The sequence below is a fragment of the Lepisosteus platostomus genome, chromosome 16 (genome assembly GCF_059453375.1).
Source record: "Lepisosteus platostomus isolate fLepPlt1 chromosome 16, fLepPlt1.hap1, whole genome shotgun sequence".
Lineage (NCBI taxonomy): Eukaryota > Metazoa > Chordata > Actinopteri > Semionotiformes > Lepisosteidae > Lepisosteus > Lepisosteus platostomus.
In genome coordinates, this window is record NC_142626.1 from 9,777,767 (window position 1) to 9,793,870 (window position 16,104).

The following is a 16,104-nucleotide window of genomic DNA, read 5'->3' on the forward strand; positions in this document are numbered from 1 at the left end:
TTCTTAGAATTTACTTTACTTCCTTGTTAGGTAGTTGTGTAATTCACTAAACGTTTCAGCACACCCAAAGCAAAACTAGTCATTTCTAGTTCTGATTTTGTTTCTTCTTAGCTGACCTACATAAAATAAGTGTTTTAATGTTTTTATAAACATATATATTTACATTCATTACCTATAGAGTATTAGGGTGCATTTAAATACATTTTAATGTATTTAAATATTAATAGATTTTATATTTTAAATATATTGTCCTTGTTACCAACAACAGAATATTTAAATGAAAATAAATCAATATTAAAAAATGTGGGAGGTCAATATATTAAATGTATACTATGCTGCAGCTTAAGAAAGATAAGAAAATTAGATGAAACCAGCATAAGGACGTTTGGTAATAAGCGTTGTACTAACTATAGGATTAGCCCTAATTAGTAAGATGGTTTCAACTTTATACTACATAGAATACATAACGTGACACCAGATGGAAACTTTAAATACACACATCGGAAATACACTTTTTGTTACACACTGAACACTCTCTGCTTTAATAGAGGATATAATAGATAGTAATAAAGCTTTTTAGGCAACAAGCACCTTTGTTGTATTTTTTGCAATAGTTGTAGCAGTTGTGTGGTACTGTAAAGCCATTTTTCCTAAAGTGCAACCAAATAAAATCAGCCAGCAACTTCATTGCATAATTGTGGCACCATCAATATAGATAGATGATCCTAAAAAACAGGAAATTATCTGCACATCACTTGATAAGGAAAAAGGAGTTTCAGTTTCACAGAAATTCAATCCAAGCTTCATTAATCCCCTACAGAAGTTGTCTCTTAAGAAAACTGCTTATTCCTGCTCGGGGTCATACTGACACAAAGCCCTTTCAGTTAGTACAGAGCACACCCTGTACAGGACACACTCACACACAACAACATAAAGATATTTCAGAGACTTGGGGTGTGTGGAACATGGTACAAATCCACATGAACTTGGGGAGACCATTCAAATCACACACACAGAGGGCCCCACTCTGGAATCAAACACAGAACAGCTACGCAGACTTTCACTTTCACTGTGCTGTGGTTTCCCGACTGAATTACTGTAAATTATTACCAAATTTAAATCAGTGTTACCTTCCCTGTTTTGTTTAAGGTATTGTCAGTTGTAAATGACTCAGTAGCTGAAAATGGCTCAGTAGCTAAACCTTTTTATACAGATACCATCAAACAGGCTTACAACAAGTCCAGAAACTCTTACAGCATTCAGATCTGTTACATATCATATTTTAAACATGTGATTTTAGTTCTGAAATACAGTACCTTAAATATGCAATTTTGTTTTCCTGTTTTTTTCCATTTTTTCCTGTTTTTAAATGTAAGAATACAAGGACACTATGTTACAAAGTTATTAGTTAGTTATCAGTTGAACACATTAATAATAAGTTTTAAGCAAAAAGTATTTTATAGTCTCCACATCAAACACAAAGAGAACTAAAATTAAATCTGACCTTTTGTGACCTACAGCAACTTTTACATTTTCATCTTAGTACATTTAGTAATGTACTAAATAGCCATTACATTAAACTAAAACTGTTTGATTAAAAATCAAGTTTTATAGAACATGATGAGATTCTGTAATGATTTGTTGACAAAATGTTGAAATGCAATATGTTTTTGTCCTTAATTAGTCTATAATATAATTCTTGTAGCAAATTAAGTCTGAGAGGAATAATCTTTACCCATTACATTGTCTGATACTGAGGATAATCTGTAAAAATATTGCTACAGTTATTGGAAGGGACTATTGTGTTGTTGAAGACTTTAGAGATAATGGTCACTATCAAGTTAATATCAGCATTTGCAGTTCATGGAAGCTTCAAAGTAAGAAAAAAAAATTGATGTTTTCAGACCTCTTGAAAGTCTGAGACACATTAATCAAAATGTGTCTGGTTTCCCTTGGTTAATTATATTCTGGGCAAATGATTAGTAACACAGTATTCCAGTAACACAGGATAAAAAGACACAGAGAAAATAAAGAAAGGACGGCCAAAAAGACACAACACAAGACAGTCCCAGGCATGAGTGGAAGAAGCAGTGTGAAGAACCCTATGCAGGTCGGGTAGCGAACAAGTCCAGTAGGGCAAGGCGAAGTTGGAGTTGGGTATGTAGGAAGTGTCATTATCCAGGGGGCTGTTATCCAGGGTGCGAACAAATCCAAAGGGCAAGACGAAGACGGAGTTGGGTTGGCAATCAGTGTCGTATCCAGGAGGCTTGAAGAAAGGGATCGCAAAGGTTTCGGATGGTAAGAGCTTAGGAAAACAGTAAACTGTTTAACACAAAGTGGTGAAGTGAAGGTTGAGGAGGTTTAAATAACAAATGCGGTGAGAAGCAAGAGACGTGATAGGATGATTAGCTTGTGCGTTGTAGTTTTTTGGGAATTGGATTGGGCTGTTGTCTAAATGACAGGGGTCGTGGGAATGCACTGGCATTTATCAGAATTATGTGATTGATTATGTGAGAGAGTGACAAAGAGGTCCTTGTCCAGATCAACCAAAGACCAGATCATGTACTTGAATCTTGTCAAGAGAGCTTGACATTCTCTTGTTTTTTACTCTCTGATTTCCAGTAATGAGAAACCTTAGGTGAAAAACTGTCTCTCCTGATTAATGGATGTATTTTTAGAATAAGTAGATAGGTTTCCTTACCTCTTCAGGTTCCCTTATTCACTTTCTAGCATACAGATTTATAGAGAAAGATGTTTAACTAAAGGTCATATTTTGCTTAGTTTAGACAGTAGGTTCATCTCTCTTGTTGGTTTATGTAGGTGTTATATAGGATTTTTATACACTGTACCTCGTTACAGTCTGGGATTTTCTGATTGGTCAGGATATAGGCCTCTGAGACTCCTTGCTTCATGTTTAATGTTGTGTTGTTTAATGTGTGCATGTGTCTGTTTGTCATTGTTAATAAATAGTGGTTATATATACTGTTGCATGCCTGTTTTATTACTGTTTTGCCAAAGCTGTGACAGAGAACAAAGAACTCAGTGACTACTTACACCAACAACTTGTGGCACAAACCCTCATTCATCTCATTTTCAAAATGTGCGGAATTCCAAAAGTGATTGACAGTGAACAAGTTGGACACTTCTCAAGCAACATTGTAAAGCTTTAGTTATCACACAGAATCTTCAGATTTCACATTGTCCAAAGACTTTAGGAGTAGTGTAGCATAGCAATCTCACACTGAAGACATTTTGAAAATGTGGTGGATAAGAGTTTGTAGGGTCTGCAGGGGAAAGTCTCAACCCACTTTGTAAACTTACACAAAATGCACAAAAATATAGCAAAGGCTTTGGCTTTTTTCTGCTAGAGGTCCAAAAATAATCAATGTGTGTTCATTCATGGACATTCAGGTGGAGCTGACAGTTCAAGTTTAGATTTCAGTGTGTGTTAAAGGTTTAACCTGTGCTTACACAAGAGAAAAGGCACTTTTTACATTATTCCATTATTGCATATTGCACATTTGTCAACCTCAGAAGATTTTTTTTTTAGAATTGTGTTCATCTTGGTAATTCTTTCTGACATGAGCATGAATGGAAAAGAATGGAAACCTCACCACATCTCAAGAGTACATTAGCCCACATATTCTGAAGTAAAATAATGTTAGAGTGGATGATTGTCAGTAGATCTAAAATTATTCTTAACACAGAGAGGAAGAAGAGTACATACTGTAAAACATAAACAGCATAGATTTCAACAGGTTCATAAGTCATCTGACTAGCTTCTAACAATGCTGCTCATTCATCAAACTGAGGATATCTTTTGAAATAAAGGAAGGGATTCCTGAAATAAAGTACCAGGTAGGCAATCTGAGGAGAAATAAAATGCCTGAAGCACGAGACAGGAAACAAGAAGTAACCAGGAGTAACGTGCAAAGAATAGTAAGAAAAATAACAAGGATTGAACTGAACAGGAGAAGGATGTAAGGTAAATAGCAGAATACTCAAAACAGGGAAAAAGAACAGTAAGTAAAAGTCCTGAGCTCTAAGCAGAGGTAATCAATATTGAGCACTGCAAGGTCTCAGAGCAGAGTTTATATACTGTTGGCTTGAAATGGAGAGCCATGTACCTCTAGGTACACTAATCTGGGACTGGCTACAGTTGTCTTTATGGTCTGTGCCTTCGCTGCACAGCTGGGCAGCCAGTGCCTGAGGCACCCTCTAGTGGTGAGATTTTGGAACGATAACATACTGTAAGTTAATCAGTAAGTTGACTTTAATCAGAAGAAGAAATACATCAAACCATAAAGTAAGCATGCCTGTGTATTTACATATGTAGCCTGAATCATCAATATACACTTTAGGAATATTAGATCATGGTTCAAAAGGGAAAAGTGTAATGTATAGGTCAGTGTCTGGAAGTGGGCACTCATGTGGTTGATCAGGTTAATGCAAGATCTGAGGCAACAAAATAGTACCGTTACAATCAATGTCCAAACCACATTGTGTCAAAAGTAAAGTCCGGTGTGAAAACCTCTATGAAGAGAGTATTCATGGGCTTTAGTAGAAGGTTTAAAGTTGAGAGTACTGCATGTAACTTGTAAGTCATACTACCGAATACTGGGGTATGCATGCTCATTTCCTGCTCACAAGTAAATCTGCATGCCTGCATCTTTAAATAATAAGGTGTTTGTTATTCCTTTTGGCTTCTCAAAGCACAGAAGAACTGTGAACCTCTTTGTCAAGGAGAGATAAGATTTGCACAGACACAGCCATTAAAGCATTTAGCCATGAACAAAGTAGGTGTGGTGATTCTCAAGTCTAGAGAAAATGTCCCCTGCTCTGGAGAGAAACTCACAAATGTGAGGTCATTACTTAGAAAGGAATGCAAGAAAGACCTTTTGATATGCATCCATTTTAAGAATCTGGGCGCCTGCAATGGCTATGTTTTTTTTATGTGGGACAACCAAAGGTGTGTCGGCGCTGTGGTGCTCTGGGACACCTGGCATCGTCCTGCACTGTGAAATGCTGCAAGACCTGTGGCAAACAGGGACATTTAGCCTCTGACTGTTCAATGCTGCCAAAGTGCAATTTATGTGGCTCGGAAGGACACGTTTTTAAGAACTGCCCTCACGCCTACGCCAATAAACTCAAAATGAGAAAGGATGAGGCAGTGCTTGTTTCAGCCAAACCGGCCCGAAAAGCCAAAGCAAACAACAAGTCAAACAGAGAACCCTTGTTGGACAAAGACTCTCAGCCTCCAGCCAGGATCAGTCCTGCTGTGGCTCCGGGGCCGGTGGAAGAGAAATCCACTACGCCCCCACAACCGGAGACTGCACCAGACAAGCACGAGGGTTTGAAAACCCCCGAGAACAGCGAGGACCCCTCCCCCACTCCTGCTCCTCAGAACGAGGGCCAGTGTGGGGCCCCCCGGTGGAGCGGGTCCAGCGAGGATACCAAGGATTCAGCGGAGCTGCTTTTCTCAGACTCTGCAAGTGCTACAGATGCCCTCCTCTCCTCCATCCAGTCCATCACGGAGGATCTGCAGCAGCTGGTGGGTGAGGGGGAAGAGGAGACAGGTGCATCGGCTGCACCCCTTTCCCCTCAGTGCTCCCAGGAGCTGGACTTGAGGAAAAGGAAAAATGACTCTGTTTTCTCCCCGAGCGAGGAGGAAGGAGAGCATGGCGATGGGGACAGCTGGAACCCCTCCACCCCTCCCTTTACCCCCTTCCTTGAAATGGACTCCGTGAACGCTTTTACTGCTGCCACCCTGATGAAGGCTCATTCAGAGGATGGCTGGCAGGAAATTGGTAAGAAGAAAAAGAAAAAGAAGAAGGTAACAGGTGAGACAGAAGAGAAATGTGTTTTGTAAAGACTGGTTCCACTTTCTTATGTAATATGGCTCTAAACATAATTTTTCTTAACACCAGAGGTATCAATGACAGAGTTAAATGCCAGTCTGTCTTTGATTACCTCCAGCAGAGAGAGGGAGATGTGTTGATGTTGCAGGAGTGTGCTTTAGCCTATCAAGAGAGGTATAAAAGCTTTGAAGATAGGTGGGATAAAGGGCCTTCTGTTTGGTCAGGGGACAATAACAACAGAGCCTCTGGCGTGGCCATTCTTTTCAAAGGATGGGCATTCAAATTGAAAAGTATTCAGAGGGTCATAGATGGCAGGTTGCTGTGTGTGGATGTGGAATGGGGGACTGTTAACCTGCGGCTAATCAATGTGTATTGTCCTACTGACGTGGGAGGAAGGGTGGAGCTACTCAAGGCACTCTCTCTCCTATTGTTATGTAGCACAGACGTGATAGTGGGAGGGGATTTTAATTGTATCTTAGAGCACACAGACAGGCAGTCTAGCTCTCCGATAAAATTGGATTCCAGCTCACTGGCCCTGCAAAACTTAGTTCAAGACTTTAAACTCTCAGACACATATAGATCTATATATCCCACAACAGCAGGATATACATGGTCAGGGAGGAATAGCAGCTCCAGAATTTACTATTGCTTTGTCTCAGAGAGAGTGAAAGTTGTTGGGGTCACTCTTCAGCCTGTCTTCTTCTCAGATCATCAGGCTTTAGGGTGTAGAGTGGAACTCCAGGGCGGGACTGTCTTTGGCCAAGGCCTCTGGAAACTCAACACAAAGCTGCTAGAGAACGAGGGGGTAGTATCCCGCTACAAGGAGAAACTATCACAGTGGCTGTCCTTGCAGTGTCTGTACGGGTCAGTAGGAGAGTGGTGGGAGGAGGTGAAGGTGAGGACAAAGGCCTTTTTCATGGCTGAGGGAAGGAAGGCTGCTGCCAGATGGAGAGGAGTGCTAGCCAGGAAACAGAGGCAGCTGCAGCGTCTCTACACGATGCTGCACAGTGGCTTCGATGTGCTCGAGGATATCACCCTTTTAAAAAAGGACATCCGGAGCATAGCCGAAGAAAGTAGTCGAGGAGTGCTGTTAAGAAGCAGAGTGCAGTTCTTGGAAGAAAATGAGAAGTGTACTCGCTTCTTTTTCAGGAAAGTGGTAGGCTCCAAGTCTGTCATGGTAAGTGTAGTTGATGAGGAGGGACGAGAGAGAACAGAGCCGAGTGCTATCCTCTCCTGCACCGAGGCCTTCTACTCAAGACTGTACAGCTCTACAGAGGTAAAGGATGAAGAAATTCATTTTTTTACCTCAAAGCTAGAAAACGTTTTGAGTGAAGAAGATAGGGAAGTACTTGAGAGGGATTTGACAGTAGAAGAGCTGAGACAGGCTATGGAGAGCTTACAGGAGGGGAAAACTCCGGGTGCTGACGGGCTCCCTAAAGAATTTTATTGCACCTTTTGGGATCTGCTTCAGGATCCGCTACTGCTCCTATTCGAGGAAAGCTATAAGACAGAATTGCTGCCTGACTCCTTAAGAGAAGGCACTATCTCTCTCTTGTTTAAGAAAGGAGTAAAGAATGACATAAAGAACTGGAGACCCCTCAGCCTGTTAGGCGTGGACACTAAGATCCTGTCCAAAGCCCTTTTCCTGCGCCTACAAAATGTAGTGGCCTCACTGGTAGGGAAAGAACGGACTTGTGGAATTGCAGGACGCCTGATGAGCGACAACCTGGCCTTGTTGAGGGATGTCTGTCTGTACTCAGAGGATCGCTCCCTCCCTCTGTGCATTTTAGGTGTAGACCTAGAAAAGGCCTTTGACCGCCTAAACCGGCAGTATTTAACATCGGTACTTGAGCACATGAAGTTTGGCCCCATCATGAGAAAGTGGATTAACCTGCTGTACACAGGTAGCAACAGCAGAGTAATGGTTAATGGCAATAGATCACGCCCCTTTGAAGTCTGTTCAGGGATGAGGCAGGGCTGCTCATTATCCCCCTTGTTATTCGTTTTGGCTATGGAGCCTTGCGCCAGGATCAGGCCATTGATGGGATACCAGTGCCTGGAAGTGGGGGAGGAGAGGTAAAGACATCTCTATACATGGATGACGTCACCCTGCTCCTCTCTGACAATGCCTCAATTAGCAGAGCTCTACAGTGCTGTGATAGGTTCTCTTTGGCTTCCTCCGCAAAAATTAACAAATCTAAGAGTGAGATTTTTTATCAGAACTGGAGGGAGCCAAAAGAAGGACATGATCTCAGGCTGCAAGAGAAGAGAATTAAGGTTCTGGGGGTGTATTTTGGAGAAGAGATGGGAACAGTAAATTGGCAGAACAAATTGCCAATCTTAAACAAAAAACTGATGCAATGGAAGGACCGAGACCTCACCATGACAGGGAAGGTGCTGGTCATCAAAGCCGAGCTCTTGCCTGTCTTGAAATTTCTGGCTTCTACCTTCCCAATCCCACACCGTGTTGCGGCGGTGCTGAGGAGATTGATGTTTCAATTTCTATGGGGTGGGAAGCAGGAAAGACTCATAAGGGAAATAATGTACAGGCCACTACCCTCAGGGGGGAAGTCTGTCCCAGATATTGCTACGAAGCTGCTGTGCATTTTCCTGGCCTCTGTGCTGAGAGGCTTTGCAACAGCACCTGCAGCGCGTACCTGGACTTATTTTTCCAGGCTCTGGGTAGGTAGGGAGGTGTTCAGAGTGTGGGGTGTCAGACCCAAGCTGGACGTCCCACTCTCTGACACATGCCCTGCAATTTATGGGACAGTTAAAAGTTTTCTAAGATCTCACCCAATTGGCCATATTCCCCTCCGAGATGTCAGCGTCCAAAAACTGGAAGATTTCGTTGCACCCCAGAACAATAGGCAGACCCCTGTGGGCATTTTAACATCAGCCCAAACAAGGAAGGTGTGGAAACACACATCCTCTAAATTTCTGTGCAACATTCACAGAGATTTAGCCTGGAGTGTCGTCCACCAGTGCTTACCGGTACGAACTTTCTTGTACCGTAGGGGCCTCACCCCCAGCCCTCGCTGCGTTAGGGTGGGCTGCGGCGAGGAGGAGACTGTGACCCATCTCCTGTGGTCCTGCTTTTTTGCTAAGGCCTTCTGGGCACAGTTTGAAGATTGGTTGCAGGCTCTCTGGCCCCAATTTACCCTGACCACTGCTTTCGTCATATACGGCATCTCTCCTGTCAAACTTCCTTCTGACATGTTTGACAGGATCTGGGCCGTGGTGAACAGTGGGAAAGACGCCCTGTGGAGAGTGAGGAACATGGGGCTGTTCAAAGGCATTGAGGTCCCAGTCAAGGCAGCAGGTAGCCTGGCCCTGTTCATCACCCGAGAGAACTATTACCTCAGAGATCTGTGGAGAGAAGGGAGGGAGGAAGCAGAAAATCTGTGGGAAATAGAGAGCATAGGTCAATATCTCAAGAAACGGTGAAAAACATTATCATGTTTAAGTAAAGAATGTGATTTGCACCAGAAAAAAAGAAAATTGTTGCTATGTAACTGTTACTGTGTCAAAATGTAATGAGATGTGATCATATATACTGTTTTAAATATGTATATTAATGTAAAGCTTTCTGATTTGTGATGTCCTGTATTTTTTTGTGAAAAGAAAATAAAGTTCTTAAAAATCGAAATCGTACATGCCTTAAAATCATGTATAGTACAGGTTGAGAATCCCTTATCTGAAATTCCTGGGACTGGAAGTGTTACGGATTTAGGATTTTTTCGGATTTCGGAATATTTTTATATTTGCATCTATAAAATGGGACAGCTTGGGGATGGGATCCAAGTCTAAACACAATATTCATTTACATTTAACAATATAGCTTATACATATAAAGTTGGATTTTTTTCCCTTAATAATAAAAACCTTCATTTAAACCTTCATTTTGTGTTTACTTGTGTTATCTTTGTCAAATATTTCAATTTGTTTGATGATCTGAAATATTTCAGTGTGACAAACATGCAAAAATCAGGAAGAGGACAAACACTTTTTCACACCACTGTACCCTGAATGTAGTTTTATATACATTTTTTAAACATAATACCATCAGAAAGGTAAGATATCAGTCTCCACCTACAATGTCATGTTTTAATTTAAAGGTTACAGCATACGTACGACATTTGTATTTTATTTTTTACTATACAGGTATTAAGTTTTATGTAAGGTATAAAATTAAAGCATTGAATATGATTACAGTTAAATAAAATGAAATTACACTCATACATGGAGGTGAAATTCAGATCTCACGTAAAAATAACGTTTTGTACTTACTGTACAAAAAAACAAAACCAAACATGATGATCACTGCTTACAAACTTGAAGATAAATGCAGTCCCAGACATTAAAACTACATCAGGTCCGAGAAACTTGAGGGAGAGGGTACGTCATCGATGACATCACTGTGAGCTGGAGAGTTTCGGATTTTGGAAGTTTTCGGATTTTGGAATTTCAAATAAAGGATTTTTAACCTGTATACAGATGCAGCCATTCAAAACGAGCGGGGTATGCTGCGGTACAATGCGGTGGGCGTATCATATCAAAACGCGATAAAACGCTTTATAGTATGCAAATTACATTATGTTAATAGTATCCAGAATCAGCTTGTAAAACCGCCAGGTGGAGCTAATAAAGCTTAACCCCTCATGGACAATTTTTTTTTCTAATTACAGAATATAGTTCTATAGTATTTAGACTTTATTCGTTTTTATTTTTCAGTATGTTAAATATTAAATTAATTTAAACAAAGATATTAGAACTATTTTAAAAAAACAAAATGACTGTTTTTTGGATATATAAAAAAATGTTTATTATTATAGCTGTGGTGACCGTCATGTGCTTCTTTTAGGTTTACATCCTCATTAAAAGAATTTATATTTTGTCTTCATGCAAGTTTCAGTAACAAGTAATCAGGAAGCAATTTTACTATATTATTTATTTACGTAATTTGTATTGTACCAAAGCGTACCTCCGTCACAATGCCCTACATTACAAGCCCTGAGCATTTTAATTGTCTATTGCAACAGCATCGACAGCTAAATGAAGTTAAAACAAACATGTTAAAATGTTTCCAAAATAACTGTCGCAGGATGGGGGCCACTGAGGCAGTCAAAGGGTGGGGATCGGTTGGGCTATGTTGATTAGTGTTGCAGGATATGGGCCGTTGAGGCAGTAAAAGGCTGGGTGATTAGGTTATGTTGATTTCCAGGGTGGTGTCAATGTTGCCTCTCACTCAGGGGGGCGACTGCAGTTGTCCCAATGAATACCGTCTAGCAGGAACAATTAGGTATCGAGACTTGGAGGTGTGAGGAGTCGCAGAGCCAGTTTAGCCAGACAAATGGAGGAGGAGAGAGAGCCGGAGAGTGAACAATGAACTGAAAGGGTCCCATGACACCTAGCTCGGCACCCCCACAGTCCTCAGACAACACCAGCTTCCTCCTGGAAAAATACTGGGCAAACCTGATTCTGCCAGGGACTGTGGAAAATCCCCTGAAAGGGATTGGCTAAGCAGAGGGATAAAAAAACCCGAGACAGGACAGAGGGGGCTCAGAACTCCCACTGGACCCTGGAGACAACACAGGCAGCACCGGGGAAGCTGCAGAGTGCGAGACCATGGAGGCAAGGACCTATTAATCCAGGAATTGACAACTACGGGAGACATTGGCATTGTAACAAAGGTACTGTACAGAGACTTTTTAATACCTGAAGGCAAAGGACAAAGAACCCGGCCCAGCTAAAGGATACAAACTAAGCGGAATTAGAGTACGGCTCGTGGGAGGATTTCTAGTGTAACCTGAACAGAGATCGGGAAATTGAACTGGGTGATACCCTTCTCATTAAAGTGGTTGTTCGTCTCCAGGCAATCAACGACTTTCACATTAAGAAGAAATGTGGTAGTGGTCTCCCTTCAGTACTTTACAGAAGAAAAGACTGCTGTCCCTCTGGATTTCATTGTGCCCCTTTGAACTATTTTCTTGTTGTTGTGGATGTTCCTTTTTTATGCTTCTTAGAATAGTAGATTGTGTTGATGTATGTAGAAAATAAAAAGGGCACTTATACAATACAAATGCTTGTCACTGGTCTGTGTGTGCATTGGTGATTCTGGGAGATAAACAGAACCTGTGGTAACGTAGAGGGGACCTAGCACCCCGTTTGTATTGCTAGGTTGCATAGTCGTACATGAGGCAGGAACATTCCTCGCCCATAGGGTTTACCTTACTGTGACATAACCACAAGTGAATGAGTTCAATAATTTGTTTTAGATGTGTTCAAAGAGAGTGAAATCCCCTACCATGACCAGCTAAATAAATTTATCCAAAAATTAACAATGTTAATGACACTCAGAAACCTATTGGCACATAAATTAATATAATCAATGATGCTCAGAAACATATTGGCACCAATACTTTGAAAATTAAGAAGCTTCTATTTCAGAAATGTCATGATTGTTACACGAGAGAGACATTTGACATAATTTGTTAGGTATGATTCAGCAGAAAAAAAGTTTTATCAAATAAGTAGCTGCATCAGCATGGCTAGGAGGTTCCTCTGGACTATTCCGGTTCACTCAGATGACATCTTGTACCTCCAGCAAACTTATTTACTGCATCTCTTGGCGAAACAGGAAGGAGTCTGGGAGACTGCTTTAGGGAACATATCAGGGATGTGAGGATCAAAGGTCTCTCCAAGCCCATAGTTTCTTATTTCACCTATAACGACCATGATCATATTGATCTTTCTGTCTGAATTCTCAAATAGTGGAATCTGAACTCCTATTGTAGAAAGACATCCAAAACCAAAATTATCCTGAAACTACGATCACACCTGCCCCCTTCTCTCAGTGACAGACTCCTTTCATTCTGATTCTCCCTATTCATTTGCAGGTTTTGACTTTTCATCACCTGAGTGTCGATTCCACTTCCACTTCCACTTCTCTCCTGCTCCCGCCTCCCCTCCACTCCTGGCTTTCGCTCTCCCAGGCTTTATCAGCTGCTGACTTTACTCTCTTTCTCACACCCGAAGAAGGCTCCACAGCCAAAAACATTGTGTTTCTTTTCTTCTCTTTTCAACATGGAATAAACCTATACTTATTCCAAAAAAAGTTTATTTTCTATTTGTGGCACCCTTTGCAATAGCTGGATACTTAAAGCTTCCAAATAGTTTTATCATACTGTCCAGGAGGCAGATGGTGCCATCTCCCTGATATCTGATACTCCTCAGTACCTCTGTGGGCTTAAGTGATCATGAATGTAAAGTGATTATTTAATATAGTCTGATATATAAAATTGGGTATATGTAATTTTTATGTGTATACAGCATTTAGTTTTAAATACAAATTTTAATGCCAAAGTGTACATTTTCAGATAGTAAAATTTAAAATCGAATTTTTCATTTTCATACTTCTTCTGTTTTCTTCCTAGTAATTAATATAATTTTATCAGTTCTAAATTGTATTATAGAAAACAAATGCAAAGTAGGAAAAAGCAGAGGAATATGCATGTATATATCATGCATGAATTCCAGCAATTCAGCATGCAAAAAATAAACTCTTTAAAGGGAACCAGAGGGACATGATCAGATTTCCTCTGACTCAACAAAAAAGATCTATACTGCACAGATTTGCCACTTTTCTCACACCCTCTTTCATGGACGGCTTTGCACACTGATCAATTCAATCTAACTGTACCACTCTCTCCTACTGTTCTATGCATCCAATCTAAACTAACACTGCCCACCTTTTCACCACCAAAAATAATTCTTTCCCAGACAGAAAGTGTAACATTTGCCTGATGTGCCAAGCCATCAATTAAATTCAATCCACAGAACAACTCATTGATAACTCCGATCCTAGCCTTGTCTGTTTCACTGAGCAGTGAAATCCATCTACAATTTCAGGCAAGATATCAGTTCTATACTGCGCCAGAATTTCATTACCTTTTTTTTCTGTACTTGCCCTGTCGCCAATTAGATTTGTAATTTTGCCGAAAATTTCCTTCTCAGAACGTGTTGCATCCGAACCCTTGCTTCCACTGTTAACAACATCTTGCACCATCTCTCTAACTGTGTCAAACATGCACTGAGCTGAACCTGATGCCTGCTTTCTGAGTCCTAAATGCATTCTGCTACCATCCTGGAAAGAAATCCCTGCAGTTCCATTTTTATGACCATATTTAGTGGTCCCATCTGTGGCAAGGGTTAAATTACTTTCTAGCAACAGTTTTTCTTTCAGATGTTGCAAAGAAACTTGCCTCGCTTCTAACACAATATATTTACAAAAACATTCCCTGGTAATCTATCTACCTAAATACCTGAATACCTACCAATTTATCAAAAACTAGTCTGACTATCTGAGAAGCCTTTCATGCACTAACGCCCATGTTTGCTACTAAATCCATATAAGCCTCTCTTACAGCATCATTATACTTGCCTTTTCATACATGCTAATATTGTGACTCACTTTCCTGTCTATCTCTGTTTTCAAGCCTTCATATTCTCCCTGCCAGAACTGTACCTCCTCATTCAGGTCCCTCACCCTATGTGCTAAATCTGCTTCAGAATCACATTTCCTTTTATAATACACAACCTTCTGCGATTCCTTTTTTTGTATATCTAAGCTTTTCCAACTGTTCTTGCAATTCATCAATACTCTTCTCTAGCTGTGCCTTTTCCTTCTCTGACTCACTTTTCTCCTGTTCATTCAAATGACTACCTGCTAACTTTTTGCTCAAGTGTCCGAATTTTACTATCCCTGCGTCTAAGCCTTTTATTCACATTCCTATCACTTCCATGTCCTAACTCTTCATTTGCCTTGCTTAATTTATTTGAGAGAGCTTGAATTTCATTTTCAGCCTTATAAAGTATGAGTCCTCTCTTTTTTTTCTTGTCTAACCTAGCTCTTTCAACATCCAGCTTCCTGCATTCTTCCATTAATCTATGCACATTTTTAAACTGTGCTCCTAATTCACTAACTACTTCATTAGTGCACTTTACATCACTTAATTCACTCGTTCCTGATCTTACATCACAAGCAGAGCTAATGCTAGCTGTTTGCTGTGCATCTTCTGCAGCTGAAATTTCACTGCTCTCCTTTCTTACTAGGGGCAGAGCAAAGATCTGGCTGTCAAAATCTTCCCTTTCAATTTTTCTTAAGCGGGATTTCATATTGATGATCCTCTGTACATAGAAACTAATCACTCGCTGAAAATATTATTTTTCCTGTTCATTTCTTAAACCTAGGTCGAAATTATGATTGAAGATATCAAAAAGCATCTGTTTCCTATTTGAGTTTTTGGCTCCGGAAAATTTGTAGATCTCCATCATCGCTCTGTTCGTCAAGATTTGAACATCTAGTTTTTGTATTCGTTCAAATTTTAACTTTGCATCTATCCCTAATTCCTCGAAGTAGCTACTGATGTATTGCTTCCCCTTACCACCAGGGCACACAAGCGTTTTCTCCGGATTCATTTTTTTTTCTTTCTCAGGGTCTCTCTCATTCGCTGCGGCTCGGCACCAGAACGGTTAAAGATGGTGTCAAGTCAGGCACATGGGGGCGGGGGGGTGTCTTCCCTCCTCCATAACTAAAATGCCAAATAGGATTGGTTAAAGCGACATACACAGTCATGTAACTGACAGTTTGAGGTAGCCTCTCGTTTAGATTCCGCTTTGTTACTGATAGGTTAAGCTTTCAAAACTCAGCCCTAAAGTCACGTGACTAATGTTTCGCCCTGTTTCATTGGTTAAACGCAATGATCACAAGAACCACCATGGTAACTGGGATGTGTAGTTTTTAATCAGTTTAAATTATAACTGTACGTACTGTCTTCGTATTTGTCCAGGGCTTTAAAGAGAGGGCGTGCCAAAAATTTTTGGTGCCGTCGTCTCCGCTTTAAAGGTACCCCCGTTGCGGAAGAATTTGACCTCGGAACGTTTGACCAGCGTATTAATATACAGTAAATTAAGAAGAGTTGCAAATTTATCATCAAATGTATTTGTTTGTTCTTCACTGTCCCCTGTCTCTGCCATCAACTGACCCTGGACCCTGTTCCTGTCAACAATTTCATCGAGCTCATCAAAAACAGGAAAGGGGCAAAAATGAGTGCGACAGACCAAGGCTACCCTGAAAATACTTCATGGTTTAACAATCTTCCTCAGGTCCTCTGTCGGGAGAAGATTGATGGGGCAAAGAAATGGAGCATTGAGTGGAGTGGAGAAGAGATCTGGATTGGGGTTTCCT